Raw genomic sequence first — 16,626 nt, 5'->3', positions numbered from 1 at the left:
AAAAGTGTGAAATAACTTGTAATTTTCAAAGCTCCACATCATTCTCTTGGTTGGGCTGAGAACTTTTCAGCGACCCTTTGTAAGTAATTCAGACTTAAGGAGGAACACAAGTGAATCTTCAGGTGCTGCTTCATGACTTTGATGGACCTTAATTGGCTGAGTCTGAAGAACTTAGCATACAGCCATACACTGAAACAATAAAGCATAATACATTAGTCAGATTAAAATGTGGCATTGTTTGAAATTTCTGATGAGATTATGGCTGCATTCTTGGTTGTTTTTCGAGGAGGGGGATTCTATATTTAAAAGGGATTAGCCAGGCAGACGTTCAAATACTTGAAAGGTATTAACATAGAACAAAATCTATTCCAGAGAAAGGAAAATTGTAAAACCAGAAATTATAATTTGAGGTTGAGGGTTGGTAGATTCAAGAGTAATATTAGGAAATTCTTCTTTACGGAGAGGGTGGTTGATGCGTGGAATGCGCTCCCGAGGGAGGTGATGGAGAAGATTTCTAATCAGAAAATAATGGGTATACATTGAAGGAACCAAGGCCAATATTAGGCAGGCTTGCATAGCTTGTGTCCCCTATAAGGACATTCAGTTGAGGACAGGCTGGGGAGGGTTTCGATGGCTGGGATGGTCAAGATGGGCTGGAGTGAGTTTTGATGGAGACTCCAGTAGATGGAACCTAAGCACACTACTGGGCAGGGCTCTGGGTTTCTGGCCTAGAAATATCTAAGAAAAAGGAGCATTTAAACACAATTAATTTATGGAGCTTGTATGGTTGGCAGACTGGATGGACCACTCAGGTTTTTATCTGCTGTCATTTACTATGTTACTATGTAAGCTCCTGCTTCATTAAACCCCACTGAGCTAGCCAGTATTGGATACTGAAGAGCACTTAACCAGTTATGAGTGCGATGGGCTGCTGAAATGTTCTCAGCCCAACCAACAAAGTTGGGGTAGTCTCCATAAAGGGCTATACACTTACCAGTACAGCAATTTTCCTTTTTTTTTTTTTTGGTTCTATATTTTTCTAACAAAATGAAAAAAAGTGAAAAATCAGAGGCCGAAGACTTAGATTCTATGACTGGCGTCGTTATCAACAGCTGCCTTAAATGCGGTTGCTGATCATGTGTCAATCAAGCGACAGTGCCAGATACAGAATTGCGACTCTGGCATAGGTAGACACTAGAAATGTAGGCCAGGGTTTTGGTGGCCTACATTTCCAGCACCTTTCTATGATGTGAATCGCACCTCCGTAGGCACTTTAGGCCACCTAACACCACTTCTGGTGTTAGCCACACCCACAGTAGTATTAGACAATTTTTTCAAATTTACATCTACTGTCTTTATATTTTGCACAGTATTAGAGGACATGTATTACTGTTTTTGTGGTGTTGCATTGTATGCAGAGTCTGGTTTCATGGCAGTTCAGTTTAACTTTTGTCTACGTATTTCTATTTTTAGTTTGTGATTATTCCATATTGGGCAAAGGTGTATCTGTCTGTGTGTATGAAAGGGACATGGCTTTCTGATAGCATCGACTGTACAGGATCAATTGATTGTGCAGGATCTGGTTTGTTTAGTTTTACAATGTATGTGTTGGTGTTCTAGTGCTCACTGCAGTGTTTAAGATGCTGCCTTTTCCTAGGTACACTCTTGTTTTGCGATATGTAGAGTGTTACTAAAAATAATATTTTTCATATAGATGGGGGGGGTGTCAAAAAAATGATGGGCCCCGGGTATCACATATGATAGGTACGCCACTGCAGTGCTCAAAATTGTGTGAGCAAATTTAGGTGCGTGCCCAAATTATGCATGCAATTTAATTGCTTAATGAGTCAATGAGCACTGATAATTGAGCACGAAAAAATCAAATATTTCTGTTGTCAATTACTGGATTTTGCACATACATCTTTATAGCCGCTATTCAATAAAGATTTACATAAGAACATAAGAATAGCCTTACTGGGTCAGACCAATGGTCCATCAAGCCCAGTAGCCCATTCTCATGGTGGCCAATCCAAGTCCCTAGTACCTGGACAAAACCCAAGGAGTAGCAACATTCCATGCTACTAATCCAGGGCAAGCAGTGGCTTCCCCATGGCTTTCTCAATAACAGACTATGGACGTTTCCTCCAGGAAATTGTCCAAATTTTTCTTAAAATCAGCTACGCTATCTGCTCTTACCACAACCTCTGGCAATGCATTGCAGAGCTTAACTATTCTCTGAGTGAAAAAATATTTCCTCCTATTGGTTTGGTTTTAAAAGTATTTCCCTGTAACTTCATCGAATGTCCCATAGTCTTTGTAATTTTTGACAGAGTGAAAAACCGATCCACTTGTACCCATGTTTTCCTCGAGAATCCGAAAAGGGGCATGGCTACAGGAAAGGCATGAGCAGGTCAGAAGCATTTCTAGGATTTGCATGTGGTGTTAATAGAATTCAGAGGATCCATGCCAGGATTTATACCAAAGGTTCAGTTGGTGTAAATCCTTGCACCCAAAATTGGGGGTGTAGATCCCTACGCTAAGTGCTGGTCTATAAATAGTGCTCTAACTTGAATCTCCGTTAATAGAATAGCGCTTAACAAGCATTTTTTGGCACCCAAATTTGGGAGCCCTTTTATAGAACTGAGACCTTGTTGTAGATTCATTTACTGGGTGTCACATGGGCAAAATACATTTAGAAGAATGCTATGCAAAACAGAAAACCATGCTTCTGATTTTCTTTGAATCTTTCTCTCTTTTTCTTGCTCTGTGTTCTTTTCTAGTCTTGTCTTTTGATTTTCCTGAGAGTTTGTTTCATGTTCTTTTCACGCAGGAACCTGCAGAAAAATATACAAATAAATATCTTATCACGAGTCTCTGGAAAATACTGCGCGTTTGATGCTGTTTTGAGTCATAAGGGCACTGTATAACCCACTAACCCCAATTATGTAGTGTGTTTCTATATAACAGAAAACATTGTCATTTTCCAAATCAAAAGCAAAAAGAAATGTCTTGTGGTCATCAAATACGTACTCTTTCAGCTGCCTCCATATAATGGGAAGTACAGAGAGTGTTCTGTATATATCTACCAGCCATTACAGGAGCAGTAAGACTTGGTGATGAACGGTTTCATATCCAGCAAGCCATGGGCTTTACAATTTTATCTTAGCAAACAATAGAAAGAGATAAAATTTTGTGTGTCAAAACCTCTCAGTATAGAAATAAAATAAAGTTGTATAAAACGCCCTTAATGGATTTAAGTATCATGTATTGCTTGGATGCCAAATATGTGTCATACATACTGTATAACTACATTATATCTGGGGTTCTGATGGGGGGTGTTTATAAGTGGTCACTCCTTTCATCCTTTCAATGGAAAACCAGACAGGTATCCTATATAATAAATCCCTAAGCGCACATGCGCACTTTGGGTTTCGTGATCCCTGCCGCTGTGTTTTCTGATCCGTGGCCGGATTCTATTTTAGAACGTGGCAGCAGGGATCAATCTGGACACTCTCCTCCTCCCGCCCTCACTCACCAACCGCTGGAAGAAGCAGGCAAGCTCTCTCCCTGCCCGCCTCCCTGTCACTCCTCACACACGCACGTTTTTTTTGGGGGGGGAGCATACCTTCTTTACCTGAGCACAGCTCCACCCGTGCAAGCATTCCTCCCCTCACTCACTAAGCGGCAGCATCCTCACTCCGGGACCCACTGACCGTACAATCTCTCCCTTTCATGTGACCCTCCCAGCGAGATGACCTTAACAACTAACCTCCCTCCAGCATTGGCAGCCGCAGCACGCTAAACAGGCTGCTTCGCGGCTTTCTCCTGTCATCGGTGAAGCTTCACCGGCAGGAGAAAGCTGCAAAGCAGCCTGTTTAGTGTGCTGTGGCTGCCAACGCTGGAGGGAGGTTAGTTGTTAAAGTCATCTCGCTGGGAGGGTCGCATGGGAGGGAGAGATAGCAGGGTCAGCAGAGGTTGGGCTGGGAGGGGAGAGAAGCGGTCTGGCTCAGGTGCTTCAAGGCCTGGCTTCTTCGGGCAGCAGCAGCGTTTACAATTTGCTGCTGTTGCCGGCTTCAGGCCTTCCTCTCTGGCGGGTCCTGCCTACTTCCTGTTTTCATGAAGACAGGACCCGACAGAGAGGAAGGCCTGAAGCTGGCAACAGCAATGAATTGTGAATGCTGCTGCCCGATGAAGTTCAAGGAGGAAAAGGAGCAGAGGGGGAGAGAATGGCTTGGAGGGAAGAAGAGATGGCAGGGTATGGAGGGAAGGAGGAAGGTATGCCAGACCAAGGGAAAAAGGAAGGGGGAAAGGAAGGAGGGCATGCCATATGGAACAGAGAGAGAGAGGGAAGACACTGGATGGAAAGAGAAGAGAGGGCAGTGAATGGAAGCGGCAAGACAGAGGATGAACAGTACACAGGAAGGGGTAAGAGAGACACTGAATGGAAGTCTGAGGGACAGGGGGAGCAGGCGTTGGAAGAAAGTGGGGAGGAGAAAGAAAAAAGGGCACATGCAGGATTGAGGGAAGAGGATAGAGATAGAAATAAATATAGACAGACAGGGGGCCAGGGAGAGACACAGACAGAAAGAATGACAGACAGACAGCGTCCAAGGAGAGAGAGACAAAAAAAAAATCCCCAGACAGACAGACATCTACTCTAGCACCCATTAATGTATCGGGATAAAACTAGGTGCTACTGGGCCAGGGGAGCAAGGAAGAGGGACGGGGGGGAGCAGGGAAAAGGTGTTACTGGGCCGGGGGAGCAATGAAGAGGGACAGGGGGAGCAGGGAAGAGGTGCTACTGGACCGGGGGAGCAGGGAAGAGGTGCTACTGGGCCAGGGGAGCAATGAAGAGGGAGAGGGGGAGCAGGGAAGAGATGCTGCTGGACAGGGAAGTGGAGTGGGGAGGGAAATCTGCTGGTGAGAAAAGGGGGCTTGGGCTGAAAGGGAACAGATGGGAGAAGGGGCCTGGGGTGGGTGGGTAAAAATGGGTTTGGAGCTGGGGCTGAAAATAGGGGACATGTGAGAGAAGGAGGCTTTACTAGCACCCGTTAACGGGCTTAAACACTAGTTTATCTATACTTTGACAAACTGGAATACAATTCTACCATTTCATATCATATCTATTAGAAGTTTTAATTAGTATAAATACCTTCATTTCAGGTAAGAATATATTGCATTTTAGAAATGGCATGCAACTCAGTATATGGATGTTCATTTCTCAAGTATTTTAGAACAGGCTCTGCCAACAGTGTGTTCTAAAATATATGAGAAATAGACATATATGAGCTGGAAAATGTCCATTTTACCAGCTGAAACATCCATATTATGAATAGTGCAAAACAAAGAACACAGATATTTTTGTGGCAGTATAGGAATATCCATGTTAGACGGTTGTAAAACAGGTCTAACTTGGAACGTCTAAGTTCAGTCTAGGATGTCCTGCAAAAGGTTTGATTATTGCCGCAAGGTATCCAAATCTCACCTGGCCCACAGCTCGCCCATATCCTGCCCATAACATACCTCTAACATGCCCCTGAGTTTGACATTTTGGAGGTCCAGGATTGCCTGATCCCTTGTTGGTTCAATTATCCATTCAAAGAGTTTAATAGCTTCCTGCTGCTGCCGGAAGCAGAGGAAAGTGTGACCCAATCCACATCAAGCATGTTGAAGTCACCTACCAATACTGTGTCCCCCCGCAAGGTGATATTCTCTATATCTCCAATTAGTTCCATATCTAGGTCATCTTGATGTTTTGGGGGTCTGTACACTACACCAAGATACAGGCATTTGTCCTTCCCTCTGGCCAAATTTACCCAAAGGGATTCCCCAGTGTACTGTACATCTGTGATTCTGGTGACCTTAATGTTATCTTTAGTATATAATGCTACACCCTCCACCCCCCCCATTTTACCCTCCCTGTCCCGACGAAGCAATTTGTAACCTGGAATGACCATGTCCCACCCGTGGGAGTCTGTGAGCCAGGTCTCAGATATCGCCACCACATCCAGGTCGGCATTCCTCATTTCTGTTTCCAAGTCTAGGATCTTGTTTCCCAGACTGTGGGCGTTGACGTACATAGCCCTCCATGTTGTATGTTTGTTGTATATCAGTGGGGATAATCCCTCTTTATCAGCTAGGACACCATGAGCATTATTCGCGTGTCTCTTACACTCCATAGACCGAGCGCTACAGCGTGTACCTGTCCCTGACTCCCCATGACTACAGTGTGCTCCTATCCCAGACTCGGTAATGTGTGTACCCTGAGGGGGTATTCCCGTTTGGGCTACTTGAGCTCCTAATAGTGTCTCAAGCTTTTTTTAATGTCTAATATAAAGGATGCTTTGGCCCTGATTCTCCAAAAGTGCGTCCCAATTTTAGGCAGCTGTAGGCGTCCTACAGCTGTCTAATCAGCCAATCGGGATGCATGTTTTTTAAAAAAAAATGCTCCCCAGGCAGGCCTGAAGGCACCTCCGGGAGCCTAGGGAGATCCGCAAGATGCCTAAGCTCGTCTAAGGGCCTTAGGCGGGCCTTAGGCGAACCTAGGCGGCCCTACGCGTCTCCCTAGTAGAGGAGAAGCTTAAAATGTAGGCCAGCAAAATGCTGGTCTACATTGTAAGTAGACGCGGCCGCTATACTTATCGCGGCAAGGGATCTCTCTGCCACTATAAGTATAGCGGGCCGCGGCCTGTCCGATCGCTGGCTGGAGGGTGCCCAATCCCTCCTGCCCGAAGACGCCCCCCCCCCCCCGACATTACCGATCTCCCCCCCCCGACAATATCGATCGCTGGCAGGAGGGTGCCCAATCCCTCCTGCCCGAAGACGCAACCCCCCCCCCCCCCCGGCGCTAACAACCCTCAAACCTCCACTCCACCAAACCTGTTCTTACGGCCAGATGGGTCTTGCACGTCCAGCCGGCAGGCACGCCTCGTCGAAATGAGGCGGGCCCGCCCATTCCCGGTCCATCCCGCCGAAGCCTAAGGCCTGATTGGCCCAGGCTCTAGAAGCCTGGACCAATCAGGCCTTAGGCATAGCGGGTCCGCCCATCCCCACTAAGTCTAAGGTCTGATTGGCCAAACCTTTGGTGTATTTTTCCTGATATGAAGTTTATTTGCAATTCTGTGTAAACAGTTCAGTGCAATTGACCCTATGGCTCACCCCATTCTGCTGATAATACAGAGAGAGATATGTCAGCTGAGAAAAGTAAGCACCTCAGTCCCTACTACAAAAGTTAAGAAAAGTATGTGCTTCTTAATTCTCACCCAGCATTTATAAGATCAGAGCTGCCAAGTGGGCTGAGCTTCTCTGCAGGAGATTTAGGGCCCGCTCCCTCCATCCATAACTTCATTCAACCCCACCCTCAATTTTGCCCAACTCTGTCTACAACCTTGTTCAGCCCTGCCTAGAACTCCGCCCAACTCTGCCACAATTCTACCCAGCCCCACCCACAACTGCACCAGTGGTAGCCTTCCTCTTCCAGCAGCAGCAGGAGATGATGTTTTAGGAAGGCCTTCCCTGCTGCTGCTGGTCCCGCAGGTTTTAGGAAGGCCTCACCTGCTCCAACCAAAAGGGAAGCAGCTCAGCTGGAGATCCCAGCTCCTTGGCAGAGTGTGGGAGACAGCCCGCAAAAGTGGAAGTCTCCCTCTGAAAGTGGAAGACTTGGCAGGACTGTAAGATATAAATTCTACAAGAGAGTATAGGAGGAAAATGAATCAATAGAACAAATTTGCAGAAGATCTGAAACTATTAGTCAGAGACTGTGCATTTTCTGAAACGAAGATGTGATCCGTGACGGAATTCTATTTGGCATAAATTCTCCCAAGGTGCAAGAGAAATTGATAAAACAGGGTCCTGATCTCAATCTAAATAAAACACTTGATGTTGCAATAATTCATGAAGTGGCGCAACCCCAGTTAAGGTTAATGACTGCAGCATAAAATGAGCACAGAACAGGTAAATTGCACACAGCCTTAAAACTCTAACATCACAAAGGCACAGACAAAATAAAAAGCTCAGAAAAGCCATGCAGCTGGTGTAGGAACAAACATACCTGGCAAAAGCCTGCCCTGCAAATGGTCAGATGTGTCACATGTAAAAGGAGCAATCATTTTGCTAAAAACTGGTGAACAAAATGTGTGGCGAACATCAAAATGGGTTCACTAGAAGACTCAGATGACTTATCCGTAGAAATGAAATTGGCAGATACTACAGGGGGCAATTCTGTAAATTAAGGTGCCACAATGGGGTATGCTTAGTGCCAGTTCTGTTATGGTGTTGAGGTGCATGTAACTTGTTACAGAATACAAGTGCAAAGCAGCTTTGGTGCACCAAAACTTAGATGTGATCATCTGTGCAGGTCAATGGGTGGCATAAATTGCTGCTGCTATGTATGCCATGCAGCCCATGCAACTAAAAGTATGCTATAAGCTATGGGGCTCATAATAATAAAAAAAAAAAACCTGTCTAAAAAGTGGCCTAAATGGGTACTTGGACGATCAAAAAGCCTGATCGTCCAAGTACCCATAATCAAAGCTGGTTTTAGATGTATCTAAAACCAGCTTAGGCCTTTCCTCTACCTCTAAACACATATAGCTAAAAGAGGCATTTTTAGAGGAGGGGAAAGGGCGGGAGGTGGGTGGGAGGTGAGCCGACCTAGACATAGGCGTACAGCAAGTATAACCAAAAGTTTAGGCAGGTTGTCTAGTTGGCACTTATATGTTTTGACTTAGACCAAGTCAAAACAGATATAATTGCCGAAAAAGGGGCCGCTGAGCTGACCGCTGCAACTCAGCGACCCCAGCAACCTGCCTACCGCCTACTGAAACTATCGCTGCAGGCTGCCGGCGATCCTCACCCCAAAGTGCCGCGGTTCGGAGGGAGGTGAACGATCACCATCGCGGCAGGAGAGATGGTCCATCTCTCCTCCAGCGATCAGCCCTCCCCCGCGACTCGATCTGGGCAGGAGAGAGCCCAAGCCATCCTGCCCAGCGACACCCCGAACCCCCGACTATGATCGAGGCAAGAGGGAGCCCAAGCCCTTTTGCCCCGGCGACACCCTGAACCCCCGATTACGATCAGGCCAGGAGGGAGCCCAAGCCCTCCAGGCCACGCGACCCCCCCTACAAGATCGGGCAGGAGGGAGCTCAACCCCTCCTGCCCAGGTGAACCCCCTACCCCCCACCCACACTAAAATACAGGCAGGAGGGATCCCAGGCCCTCCTGCCCTCGACGCACCCCCCTGAACCCCCAATCAGCCCCCTCGCTGACCCGTGAGACCCCCCTGCCAATACCTTGATTCCCCAATCCCCCTGTACCTTAAAATCATTGGCCAGACGTACGGGTGCCAAGCCCATATGTCTGGCAGGCCAGCCATCTCTTGAATGGCTGGTCTTAGGACCTGATTGGCCCAGGCAGCTCAAACCCTGCCCACAGGTGATTAATTTAATTTAATTCTTATATACCGCTAATAACCGTGAGGTTTCTAAGCGGTTTACAAAAATGATGCATTAAAAGATACAATAAATAAAAATAAATAAGATAGGTACTTGGAAATTCCCTAACTGTCCCAAAGGCTCACAATCTAACTAAAGTACCTGAAGAAACAATTTATGAAAAGTAACGATAAAAATATAAAGACAGAGGTAGAGACAGAGATAGAAATGAATATTCCAACAAGATGTCTGTGCTGTCTCCCTTGTCCTGCTTTTGTTTTATTTTGCCTTTGTTGATTTTTCTTTTAAATTTCTTTTTTGTTGGTTTTTTGTTCTGTCTCTGCTGTTTTCATTTGGGACTTCCAGTCTCGTTGGTGTTTGCTTCTTTTGAGCTCACCTACCAATTTCCAGTTTGACAGTTGATCCGATCTGGCAGCTGAGGGAGCTGTTGTCTGATGCCTGAATGGTTCTATGGTGGCGGTTAAGAGTTGAAGAATTGGGTCCTGTTTCTTTTCGTGGTGGATGGGAAAGTTCTGGCTTTCGGCTCCTTGTGTTCATGTCCAGCCACTAGCGGAGAGGAGTGTGGGAGCACTGCTTCACCCCCTCCCGAACCAGCATAGGACCAGCTCCGTTGAATTCAAGCTGCAACAACGGCGTGCTGAGGGCAGATGAAGGCGGGAGCCAGCCCACGCCGCCAAGGAGGGACTATATCGGACCGGCATGCAGGATTACTGAATTGAAAAAATTATTTTTCCTAGCTTTGTTGTCTGGTGATTTCATGAATCTCTGGTTGCATTTCCTTCTGACTGTGCATCCAAAAATTCTTTCTTTCTGCCTCCTGCACGCTTCCTCTCCTCCTTACCCCATTCAATTCCCTAACCAACATCTCTCTCTGTCCCTCCATGAGTCCAACTTTTCTTCCTCTCTCCTCCACCCCTATTGGCAATATGTCTCCCTCTCTCTATCTCATTGTCCATCTGTCTTGACATTTCTCCCTCTCATCGCCCAGATAATGTGCAGCATTTTTCACCACTGCCCACCAGCCCCATACTCATTTCTCCTTCTATCCCCCTCTCTGGCTCAATGCCACATCTTTCCCTCCATCACTATGTCCAGCATTCCTCCCCCTTGCATCCCCTTCAATCTGCCCTCTCCACCACCATATTCAACATTTCTCCCTCTCAACCTTCTATTCCCCATACATCTTTACCTCACTCTTCTCTATCTATGCCCAATTTTACTTTCTTCCTTTCCCCATGTACACCATCTCTCACTCACATACTCATGCCAATCAATTCTCCTTTTTATTTCCTCCCTTCTGTGTCCCATGTTCATGCCCCTTCCCTTCCTTCTGTGTCAAGTTTGTGCCCCCTCCTTCCTGCCTTCCAGCTTTGTCACAAAATTAAACTGCATGCCTGGAATCCCTGCCTGTCCCGCCTACCTAAATCACCCCTCCCTCCCCCGAAGCCAACGCATCCACAGAAGCCGCAGGCGCCGCCAGGAGGTCCCTCCCTGCTCTCACACCACCTTCTGAAGCCGCTGCAGCGGATCCCTCCCTGCCTGCCTGTCTTCCCACCTGCTGCACCATCCTCCACCCCCAATGCTGACCCTGTTACTTTGTTGGAGCCGGACTCACTCAATCCTCCCCCAGCAGCAACTCTGTGCAGTGATGGCACGTGAAGCAATTCACATGCTGCACGTGACTGGCCCACAAGCCTTCCCTCTGACATTAATTCTGATGTCGGAGAGAAGGGTCTGGGTCAGCCACGCAGCGTATGAGTCGCTGCCTGCGTCCCTGCACGGAGTGCTGCTGGGGGAGCAGGGAGCCAGTCCAGCTCCAACGAAGTAACAGGATTGGCTTCATGGGTGATGCAGCAGGTGGTCAGACAGGCAAGCAAGAAGGGAGAGTGGGAGGCAGGGAGGGATCCCCGGCAGTGGCCTCAGATGGGGGTGGGCAGGGACGAATCCCTTGCAGTTGCTTACCCCCAACAAACGGCCCACATACCCCCAAGGTTACGCGTACCGCGTATTGAGAAACACTTCCCTAGGCTGTCTATTAAATTGTTTTATTGTGTATTGTGTTGACATTGTAATGTAGCATACTATGCCATACCTTGTATAGTGTTCCCCCGGTCGTTCACGGTCGGTGGTTCACGGTCCCTGTCATTTGCGGAATTTTCGGACCGCGAACCGCCGACAAGGAGAGGGCAGCGAGAGAGGCAGGAGAGAGCAGCCGGAGTGCCGCGAATGCAGGAAATCACTCGCGGTATGCTCCGACTGCCTCTTCCTGCACTAAGTCGGGCCTTATCCAATCAGGAGCTGCTTTGACACGCAGCTCCTGATTGGATAAGGCCCGACAGTGCAGGAAGAGGTGGTCAGAGCATACTGCAAGTGATTTCCTGCACTTGCGGCACTCCGGCTGCTCTCCTGCTACCCTCTCCCACTGCCCTCTTCAGGCTCCCCCATGAAAAACCGTATTCGCGGTTTTTTTGAGATTCACAGGGGTTCCTGGAACGGAACCCCCGCGAATATCGGGGGAGTACTGTATTGTTATTTGAATATTTTTACTGCTGTAATTGTCTATTGCTTATGTCTGACTTACTGCTGCAGTACACCACCTTGAGTGAATCCCTTCAAAAATGCAGCAAATACATCTTAATAAATAAATTAATGCCCAATTTTAGGTACACCTTACAAAATTGCTCTTCACCTTCATAAATATAGTAAGATAGTAAATGGTGGCAAATAAAGCCCTAGCCAATCTGCCCAGTAAGGTATTTAGGGTTGTAATTGCTGCACCATTCAGATTTCATAAGAACATAATAGCCATACTTGATCACACCAATGGTTCATCTAGCCCAGTATTCTGTTTCAGCCGATCCAGGTCACAAGTACGTGGCAGAAAGTCAAATAATATAGTAGCAACCTTCCATGCTCCCTATCCCAGGGCAAGCAGTGGCTTCTCCCATGTCTGTCTCAATAGCAGACAATGGACTTTTCCTCCAGGAGCTTGTCAAAATCCTCAATGCCTTTTCTGGTGTGAGAATCATTCAGGTTTTGAACAGGAATGCTCCTCTCATTCTATAGAGATCCTCTGGGGCTGATATTCAGATTGCAGGAGTCGGGCAGCCTGACTCCCTCAGTTGGTGCCAAGCCCAGATAGTCAACTCTGGGCCATTTCTGGTGACTGGCATTGAATATCCGGTTTATTTTTGGCCACTGTAAACTTAGCTGGCTAGGTTGATATTCAGCTTTGGCCAGCTATTTAAGCGGCCTGATTTGGCCACTAATCAAAGCTGGCTAGGGCTTTCAATTTCATGGACAACTGGCTAAGTCGCACTAAATCTTTTCCACTTAAAATTCCCAGCATGCAACAATATAAAGTCTACCAGGCAAATTACCTTAGCCATCCAATATTAAATAGCAAAATGCTGGAACCAACTATCGTTTATACTGCGATCTGGTAACAAATGATCTCAGATTCAGAAAACTTTTTAAAGCATTTCTGTACCAAGACAGGGAGCCAACCCTGAAGTAAATGAATGGCAATTGTAAAAGCCTATTTCTAAACTGTCTAATGCAGTGTATCTCAAACTGTGTGCCGAGGCACACAGAGGAGGAAGAGAGGCACCTGCCAGCTGACTTTCCTATGCGGTACAGCGCTAGCACTTCACAATTCGCAGAAGGCCTCCTCTCTAGCATCCTCCAGCTTCCCTCCTGGCCTCCCAGTCTCACTTTTAAAGCTAATTACAGCAGCCTGCAGAGAATCACCGGTAGGTAAAATGATTTTATTTTCAATATAGTGATTGAAATGTGTAATTTTGGAGAATTTATATCTGCAGTATATATTGTGTGTGTATGAAAAATGAATGGAAAAAATTGCATTAAAACTAGTAAAGGGGATGGGATCTGGGGCAGAGTTTGAGTGGGCTTAGGGAGGTCTGTGGTTGGGGTACTCAGTTGATATTTGTTATACTTAAGGGGTATTTAGCTTGAAGTTGTTGAGAAACACTGCTGTAGGCAATCAGCTGGCGCCAATGTTTCTCCTTCTCTCCGGCCCTCTTCCCTGCTGGCACCCCCTACTGGCGTCTCAGGGCCCATCTGGAGGGCCTCTGCACATGCACGGACATCAACATAATGTCATCATGGTGACGTCCGTGCCCTTCTGGGTGCCTGAAGCCATGGCCACTAACTTTAGTGTGCCCCGGCTCGAGAAAGTTTGAGAGACACTGGTCTAATGCAACTCCTGGGACAAAATGAAGAGCCAATGAAGACATACTTGTGCAGTACTCGCAACTATGTATCTGTAACTATGACCTAACTATATTAATAGTTGTACTGATCGACCTGTACTAGTAACCCTATTGAATGTCCGTGTCAAACTGTCCACTGTAACTTCCTGGGTAACTGTCACAACCTCTTGTAATGTAATTTGACCTTCAACTGAATAGGTAAAGGTGGAATAGAAAACCTGATTACACTTCCCCTTCCGTAATCACGGGGGTTAGGGGCAGAGCCGGCCCGTGAATATTAAAAAATTGCAAATAATATTCGGGCCGGTTCTGCCCCTAACCTCCTCTTCCCTCGGCTATTCTAAGCCCTAAAAGCCCCCCTTAAGCCTTACCTGGTGGTCTAGCGGGTTTTCAGGCAGGAGCGATCTTCCCAAGCTCCTGCCCCGTGCAGATCGCTCACAGGAAATGGCTGCCTTGAGCTCCCATAGTCTCTCAAGCCATTTCCTGTGAGAAATCTGCACGGGGCAGGAGCATGGGAAGATCGCTCCTGCCCCAAAAACCCGCTGGACCACCAGGTAAGGCTTAAGGGGGGGGGGGGGCTTACAGGGCTTAAAAATAGCTCGAAAAAAGAAAATACATTTTTTAATTTAAAATCGCGAATAAGCGAATCCGTAGATACGGAATTCGCGAATATAGAGGGGGAAGTGTACTATAACATAACATAAATATACAGGCAAGTGCTTAGCCAGCTTAGTGTTATTTAACCAGCCAGGAGCCATTCCTGCCTAATTAAATAGCACTGAATATATTGGGCAGTCTGCATTTCTCTCACATCTTTTAAATTCCTTCACTATTTTTTGTCCCCACCACTTCCACAAGGAGGGCATTCCAGGCATCAACCACCCTTTCTGTGAAAAGTATTTCCTAATGTTGCTTTTAAGTTTACCTCCTTGTAGCTTCTTTTCATTTTTTCTAGTTCTATAGGTTCCTTGATATGGAACTATTTTATACTGTTTAGGTTCTTAAGATAGGCAATATCTACAGTATATACATATCACATACTATGTGGGGAAAAAAATACTGTGGGGGTGAGAAGGGGGTGACATGTAAAAATGATCGAGAGTTTGTGTTGTTATTTCTGAGATGACTCCAGTATGAGTATATTAAGGGGCTCATTTTCAAAAGAGAAAAACATTCAAAAGAAGCACAAAGCGACAGATGGATGTTTTTTTTCTGCTCAAACGTCAAGTCACTATTCTTGAAATCCATTTTTAGGACAATTTTCTATGCAGGTCATCTGCAATGCAGCTAAATCTCACGGAGGTGTAAAAGATGTGAAAGAAATAGTACATACCATACTGTATGACAGCTGCAGATCATGATGTTAGTACCAGTCCTATTACAATAACAAGCAGGTTTCTGGAGTAGCCTAGTTGTCGATGCAGTGGATTGCAGATAAGGGAGTCCTCCAAAACCAATCAAAAACCTACTGTACCTACATATAGGTGATGCCTGCAGACATAAGGCCTATTGTGGTGTACAGGTGGATACAGTAGGGATTTGGTATGTTTTGGAGGGCATCCCATTCAATGTATGGGGGGTAATGGTGAGATGTGTACCTGGGACTTTTTATGTAAAGTCCACTGCAGTGCCCCCTAGGGTTCCCCATTGTTCTGCTGGGATATATGTGTGGCCAGTCTACTAAGAATGATGCCAAACCTTCCCCCCCCCACCCCCAATATATCTTAATGGATTGTTTTTGAACATTCTTTCCTTATACTTTATTTTTTTGAAAATGGTCTTAAACGATAGATGCACTGAGCTCAAAAACATCTAGCAAAAGGGCATTTCTGAAACAAAAAATTTGGACATTTTTCTGGTTTGAAAATGGTCATTTTTCCCTTCAGGAGTTTTTGGACATTTTTCCCAAAACATCCAAAATCAGATATAGACATCATATTGAAAATGCCTCTGTATGTGTGTCGAGTTTCACTTTTGATGGTTTACTTGTGCATGCCAGAGCTGCCACTAATAGGTCGGTGTGTTACAAGGAAGGAAGTGCAAAAATGAAGATTCACTTAGATCAACTAATATGCATGTACTGGCCCTGCAAACAAGTTGTCTAAATAGATCAACAGATAATTGCTTCCCCTTGAAGCTATGCTTTAAGACATGCAATGCAATGATTTTTCAATTGCTTGAGGAAAAGCTTAATGACTGCACTTTGAGACAGTGGTGGAAGAGTTGACCATTCATATAACCAAGGGTGTCTACTATACGACTAATCATTTCCATAGTGCTGCTAGACATATGCAGCACAGTATACATTTTATGCGGGTACTTTTTCTGTCCCTAGTGGGCTCACAATCTAAACCCAGGCACTGGACACACCCACCCAATCAGAATCTCCACAATGAATATGCATGAGAAAAACTGCATACAAGTTTCAGCATTCCACTTGCATCAAGGGTCTGAAGTAGTGCTGCCCGATTCACCAATTCACTTCAGAGAATCAATTCAAATTGATTTGTTATCTCCCATAATCGGACTCACTGATTCAGTAACCAAACCTTCCCCCCCCCATTCCCAGTGAGACCTGACATACCTCCAAGTCTCTTAAACCAGCAGCAGCGGTGGACAGCAAGCAGAGGCAGCACTCTGAAACAGGCTGCTCATGGCCTGCCCTGCCGAGGCCTTCCCTTTGCTGCATCACTGATAACATCATTGATGACATGGCAGAGGGAAACCCTAGTGGGGCAGGCCAAGAACAGCCCGTTCACAATCAGCCAGCTACCGCTGCTGCTGCTTTAGCATGCCCAACAGTATGGCAGATCACATGGGGGGAGCGGGGGGTGTCAGTCGGTAAGTGCTGCACAGTGGAATGGATGGGATGGAAAGCTGCTGCACACGGGGAAAGGAGGGAGGGATGGAAAGCTACTGTACAGGGGTAATAGGAGGGAGGG

General features: G+C 46.3%; 1 long non-coding RNA gene across 1 annotated transcript in view; it reads right to left on the bottom strand.

Annotated features, from left to right (window-relative positions):
• Nucleotides 1-2,245: 2,245 nt before the first annotated feature.
• Nucleotides 2,246-16,626, bottom strand: part of LOC117357515 — a 74,654-nt gene continuing 60,273 nt past the window's right edge. Inside the window, exon 3 of the long non-coding RNA XR_004538815.1 lies at nt 2,246-2,834. This is a non-coding gene — a long non-coding RNA (uncharacterized LOC117357515). The remainder of the gene's footprint in view (nt 2,835-16,626) is intronic.

This window comes from Geotrypetes seraphini, chromosome 3 (genome assembly GCF_902459505.1).
Source record: "Geotrypetes seraphini chromosome 3, aGeoSer1.1, whole genome shotgun sequence".
Taxonomy (NCBI): domain Eukaryota; kingdom Metazoa; phylum Chordata; class Amphibia; order Gymnophiona; family Dermophiidae; genus Geotrypetes; species Geotrypetes seraphini.
The sequence above is the reverse complement of the archived record's forward strand: the minus strand, read 5'-3'. Positions and strand labels throughout refer to the sequence as shown.